General features: G+C 39.7%; 1 pseudogene; it reads right to left on the bottom strand.

Moving 5' to 3' along the window:
• Positions 1-3873: 3873 nt before the first annotated feature.
• On the bottom strand, positions 3874-4881 carry LOC127692112 (glyceraldehyde-3-phosphate dehydrogenase-like; annotated as a pseudogene).
• Positions 4882-6892: the final 2011 nt, after the last annotated feature.

The raw sequence follows: 6892 nt of genomic DNA, 5'->3' as shown, positions 1-6892 counted from the left end.
GGAGCAGCAGGAAGAAGTCAAAATTTCACTATTTGTAGAGGATATGATAGTATACATAAGTGACCCACAAAATTCCACCAGAGACCCCATAAAGCTGATAAACAACTTCAGCAAAATGGCTGGACATAAAATTAACTCAAATAAGTGGCCTTCCTCTACTCAATAAACAAGCCGAGAAAGTAATTATCGAAACAACACCCTTCACAAAAGTCACAAATAATGTAAAATATGTGTTGTGACTCTAACTAAGGAAGTAAAAGATCAGTGAGATTAGAGCTTCAAATCTGTGAATAAAGAAATTGAAGAAGATCTCAGAATATGGAAAAACTTCCCATGTTCATGGATTGGCAGGATTAATATAGTAAAAATGTCCATCTTGCTGAAAACAATCTACAGATTCAATGCAATCCCTATCAAAATTCCAACTCAATTCTTCTTAGAGTCATGAAGAGAAATTTGCAAATTCATCTGGAATGTCACAAACCCAGGATATTGAAAACTATTCTCAGTAATAAAAGAGCTTCTGGCAGATACACTATCCCTGTTCTCAAGCTATACTTCAGAGTTCAACATTCTTAAACATTGGGGAAACTTAAATCAAAGACAACCTGAGGTTCCACCTCATACCAGCCAGAATGTATAAGATCAAAAATTCAGGAGAGAGCAGATGCTGGCAAGGATGTGAGGAATACTCCTACATTGCTGGTAGGATTGCAAGCTGGTACAAACCAGTCTGGAAATCAGTTTGGAGGTTCCTCAGAAAATTGGACATAATACTACCTGAGTATCCTATGCCTGGGCATATACCCAGAGGATATTCCAACATATAATTATGACACAAGCTCCACTTTGTTCATAGCAGCAGTATTTATAACAGCCAGAAGCTGGAAACAATCCAGATGTCCCTCAGCAGAGGAATGGATACAGAAAATGTGATACACTTATACAATGGAGTACTACTCAGGTATTAAAAACAATGAATTCATGAAATTCTTAGGCAAATGGATGGAGCTAGAAATTATCATCCTGAGTGAGGTAACACAATAAAAAAAGAACATGTTCTCACTGATGAGTGGATATTAGCTCAGAATCTGGGAATACCCAAGACATAATTCACAGACTACATGAAGTACAAAAAGATGGAAGACCAAAGTGGGGATACTTCAGTCATTCTTAGGGGAACTTAGTGGGAACTAAGTATCCATGGGAGGAAATACAGAGACAAAGTGTGGTGCTGAGACTGAAGAAAAGGCCATCCAAAGACTGCCCTACCTGTGGATCCATCCCATATACATTTAGCAAACTCAGACACTATTGTGGATGCCAAAAGTGCTTGCTGACAGGAGCCTGATACAGCTGTTTCCCAAGAGGCTCTGCCAGTGCCTGAAAAATGCAGAGGGGGTTGCTCTCAGTCAACCATTGGTCTGAGCACAGGGTTCCCAATGGAGGAGCTAGAGAAAGGACCCAAGGAGCTGAAGAGGTTTGCAGCCCTGTAGAAAGAACAGCAATATGAACAAACTTGTACCCCCAAAGCCCCCAGGCAATAAACGAACAACCAAAGAGTATATATTGAGGGACCCATGGCTCCAGACACATATGTATCTGAGGATGGCCTTGTTGGACATCAATGGGAGGAGATGCCCTTGATCCTGTGAAGGCTTGTGGCCCCACTGTAGGATGCCAGAAGAGGGAAGTGGGAATGGGTGGGTTAAGGAGCTGGTTGAGGGAGTATGAGATAGGGGTGTTAGGAGAGGAAATGAGGAAAGGGGATAACATTTGAAATGTAAACAAAGAAAATATCTAATAAAAACAGAAATTCAGGCAAAATAACGAAACCATCATATTTAATAGATCCTTGCTCTGAGAAGCAGTGCATTACATAGTTTTCTTTCATAAAAGAATGTAAGAGCATGTCTTTTTTTAATGGAAGAGCTGAATGTTTTGGGGAGATGGGGCCTGTGTTACAAGGCAGAAAGTTCTAGAGGAAAACTTGTGTCCCTGCCTTTTTGTGTCAGAATTACTAGACCCGTGTATGTAGGACTCTGCGTTAGAATTGTGAAGATTTGAGCTCAGAGAAAAACAGCACATCAAAAACTCCCTGGAAGTTCATGCCATGTATCGTCACTGTTTTTCGATATTGTTGTCCAGAGATAGGGAGCTGACCAGTGCTGAAGAGCAACAGTTCTTAGACAGTTCATGCCATTGCTTTCCAAGTCAACAGATGCTTTGCAGAGGGGAGTAAGAGTTTATGATCAAGTGAAGTTTTCACAAAATCTGACAAGACATTAAGACATCCTATGCATGTATAGGAGTAAATGATAGATTTGATCTTGACCCTTAAGGGTTTTTTGGCATGTAGCCAATTTCATCCACACTTTAGCCTCTTCTGTTAAATAATATCTAGTCATTCTTCCTCTAAGTAGTTGCTTTTCTGTGATATCAAATTCCAATTGTAGATAGTAATATCAAGCATTATGAGTTCACATTTTAAAACCTTATGACTAGAGAATATGTATCACGCAAGGCAGTATGAGCGCATGCCTTTAATTCCAGCACTTGGGAGGCATAGGCATGTGTATCTCTGAGTTCAAGGCCAGCCTGTTCTATAGAGTGAGTTCCAGGACAACCAGGACTACAGAGAAACCCTGTCTTTACCCCCCCAAAAGAGTATGTATCATTTTATGTAGATATTTTATGTATCACTGACCTACCCAGCACCTTTTATGGTTACACTGAAGTTATTCTACTTGGAATTTTTTTATTAGATCCTTTCTTTATTTACATTTCAAATGTTATCTCCTTTCCTGGTATTCCATCCAAAAAGCTCCTTACACTTCTCAACCTACATCTGCTCACCAAATCACCCACTCCCACATGCCCCTCCTGGCATTCTTTTATATTGTGGCATTGAGCATTCTCAGGATCACAGGCTTCTACTAACTTTGAGGTCCAACAAGGCCATCCTCTGCTACACATGTATCTGGAGCCATGGGTCCCTCAATGTGTATTCTTTGGTTGGTGGTTTAGTCCCTGGGAGCTCTGGGAGTACTGGTTGGTTCATATTGTTGTTCCTCATTTTCTTTATCAAAGCAAAATACATCCTTTTGTACTTTCCTATTACATAAATATACATGCAATGCAATAGAATCTCAGTAACCAAATTAAAGGACACACACACAAAACAACTGTAGCATCCATTATTTGTTGGTTAACTCGCCCAGAACACAAGAGTATTTTGGTGTTATTTTTTTAAAAGTTTTGGTGGAATTTTATTTTTGTTCTCTTTGTTTCAGAGGGTTTTATTGTTTTGGGTTTTTGTTTTTTGAGAAAGAATTTAAGTTGCATGGGTAGGAAGCAAAAGAATATCTGAATGGTTTTGGGGCAGGAGAAGAACATGATCAAATATATTTAAATGTAAAAATTGTTTTGAATAAAAATATATAAGATGAATGTTTGACAAATTTATACTGTATTCTATGCAATATTTTGTAATAAAATTTCAAGCTCAATAGTATATTTCTATTCTTAATACTATGTAGGCTTAGTACACTTTTAGTCATTCTATGTTTTATTGAATGAATATCTTCAAATTTATGTATTCATTTTCTACTTCTTGGACAGATAGGCTTCTTCAGTTTTCCATAATTATTTACAACATCAACAAAGATTACATTTTTTGTAAGTATAGTAAACTTTATTGATGTTATTTAAGAAATTAGCAGTCCCTAAATCCTCCCAGTCTTATGGGGTTCTGGGATGGAATCTTTGAGGAAGATGCTCCGAGTTGAGGCCTGAGTTGGGGCATGGACTCTTAAGGCGGCTGAACTTCTCTTTTCTTTCACATCCTTGATAGGGTTGGTGATTCATGGCTTCTTACTCCCTGGAGGCCATGTAGGCCATGAGATCCAATGCCTTGCTGCTATAGCCATATTCATTGTCATAGCAGACAATGGTCTTTACACATTTGTCACTGAGAGCAATGCCAGCCCCAGTACCAACGATACAATGGTGAGTATCACTGCTGAAGTTGCAGGACACAACTTGATCCTCATTGTAGCCGTTAAGTCCTTTGTTTGAGGCCCCAGTACATGGTTCACCAATTTCTCGATATCATCATACTTGGGCTTTCTCCAGGCAGCATGTCAGACCCTCAGACACACTGGTGGTAGGCACATGGAAGGCCATTAAAGTGAGCTTCCCATTCAGTTCTGGGATGACCTTGCCCCAAAGCCTTGGCAGCACAGTGGATGTAGGAATGATGTTCTGAGTAGCCCCATGACCATCACTTCACAATTTCCCAGAGGGATCATCCATAGTCGAAAACTGGTGGCAGTTATGGAATGGAGTGTTTCCACAATGCCTCTGTGGCCAGAAGAATGAAGCAGTTAGTGGTGCAGGAGACATTGCTGATAATCTTGATTGAATTATTATCCTTCTCATGGTTCACACACATCACAAACATGAAGGCATCAGCAGAAGGAGCAGAGATGATGACCCTTTGGGATTTACCTTTCACGTAGGCCCTGGACATCTCTATGTTGGTGAAAATACCAGATTCCACAACATACTTGGCACCAGCCTCACCCCATTTGATGTTGGTGGGATCTTGCTACTGGAGATAGTGATGGCCTTCCCATTGATGACAAGCTTCCCTTTCTCACCACTGATGGCACCATTGAACTTGCCATAGGTAGAAGCATACTGGAATATGTAGGCTATGCAGTCAAGGTCAATGAAAGAATCATTGATGGCAGCAATATCAACATGAAGGAAGGTAACTAGGGACCCAACACAGTCAAATCTATTCTCAGGGACAAGGCTTGCACTGGTGGGGAAGATGCAGCTCTCTCTGGAATGGAGAAGAACATCAAACTTTGACATTTTTGTGTATATCTGATAGTTTCTTTAGCTAGAGATGAATATTTTCAACTTTCCTAAGTATCATCAAACCAAATACCTAGAAAACTAATTACTACAACTATCACAGTAGCTATTTCTTGTACTACATGATGATTTTGAGATTGGGTTATTTTCTTACATCTATGTTGAAAAATATTTTCCACTCATTTTTTTGTTACTCAGATGAGAGTGAAATCATAACTGCTATACTTTTCATTTAGCATTAAAAAAATAAAACATTAGATTCCCCGAATTCTATTTTGTATGTCATCACATCTTAATCTCACTCTCTAATTATTTGTATCATTAGTGTCTCTAAATACACTCTTATATCTTTGTTGTAAATGTATCTACATGAAATGGATCTTCAGACTTTCCTGAGGAAAGGCAAAATTCCCCAGACAGATCACATGGAGTACAGGTAGAGTTAAGGGTAAGTGTAAGTGGTAAGGGCAAAGCTAAGGTTAATGGTAAGGTTATAAGTAAGATTAAGTATTAGGGTAAGGATTCAGATCAGTCTAAGGGTAATGGTTATGTTTAGGGTTAGGGTATGGGTGGAGTTGGGGTAGGGATAATAGTAATAAGAGTAAAGTTGGGGTAAGTGTGAAGGTAGGATTAGCAGGATGGGTATGGATAGGGATAGGAGTAGGTATAGGGTTAATTATTTCTCTTTTGAAATCTGTTCTTTTTTAAAAAATTATTTTTATTTTCTATATTCTTTGTTTACATTCCAAATGATTTCCCCTTTCCCGGATCCCCCCTCCCCATATGTCCCATAAACCTTCTTCTCTCCATCCATTCTCCAATCACCTCCCTCCTTTTTCTCTGTCCTTATATTCCCCTCCAATGCTAGATCAATCCTTTCCAGGATCAGGTCCCTCTCCATATTTCTTCATGGGAGTCATTTGTTATGCGACTTGTGCCTTGGGTATTCAGGGCTTCTGGGCTGATTAATATCCACTTATCAGAGATTGCATTCCATGTGTATTCTTTTGTGATTGGGTTACCTCACTTAGGATGATATTTTCCAGATCAAACCATTTGCCTAAAAATTTTGTGAATTCATTGTTTCTAATTGCTGAGTAGTATTCCATTGTGTAAATATACCATATTTTCTGTATCCATTCCTTCTTTGAGGGGCTTCTGGGTTCTTTCCAGCTTCTGGCTATTATAAATAAGGCTGCTATGACCATAATGGAGCATGTGTCTTTATTGCATGCCGGGGAATCCTTTGGGTATATGCCCAGGAGAGGTATAACAGGGTCCTCCAGAAGTGTCGTGTCCAGTTTTCTGAGGAACCTCCAGACTGATTTCCAAAGTGGTTGTACCATCTTACAGCCCCACCAGCAGTGGAGGAGTGTTCCTCTTTCTCCACATCCTCGCCAACACCTGCTATCTCCTGAGTTTTTGACCTTAGCCATTCTGACTGGTGTGAGGTGAAATCTCAGGGTTGTTTTGATCTCCATTTCCCTAATGACTAATGATGTTGAGCACTTCTTAAGGTGCCTCTCGGCCATCCAAATTTCTTCAGATGAAAATTCTTTGTTTAGATCTGTACCCTATTTTTTAATAGGGTTATTTGGTTCCCTGGGGTCTAACTTCTTGAGTTCTTTGTATATATTGGATATTAGCCCTCTATCAGATGTAGTGTTGGTGAATATCCTTTCCCAATTTGATGGTTGCCGTTTTGTCCTTTTAACAGTGTCCTTTGCCTTACAGAAATTTTGTAATTTTATGAGGTCCCATTTGTCAATTCTTGATCTTAGAGCATAAGCTATTGGTGATCTGTTCAGGAACTTCCCCTCCCCCCTCCCACGCCCCCCCCTCCCGTGCCCATGTCCTCAAGGGTCTTCCCCAGTTTCTTTTCTATTAGTTTCAGTGTCTGGTTTTACATGGAGATCCTTGTTCCACTTGGAGTAAAGTTTAGTACATGGAGATAAGAATGGATCAATTTGCATTCTTCTGCATGCTGACCTCCAATTGAACCAGCACC

The sequence above is a fragment of the Apodemus sylvaticus genome, chromosome 1 (assembly GCF_947179515.1).
Source record: "Apodemus sylvaticus chromosome 1, mApoSyl1.1, whole genome shotgun sequence".
NCBI lineage: Eukaryota > Metazoa > Chordata > Mammalia > Rodentia > Muridae > Apodemus > Apodemus sylvaticus.
The sequence above is the reverse complement of the archived record's forward strand: the minus strand, read 5'-3'. Positions and strand labels throughout refer to the sequence as shown.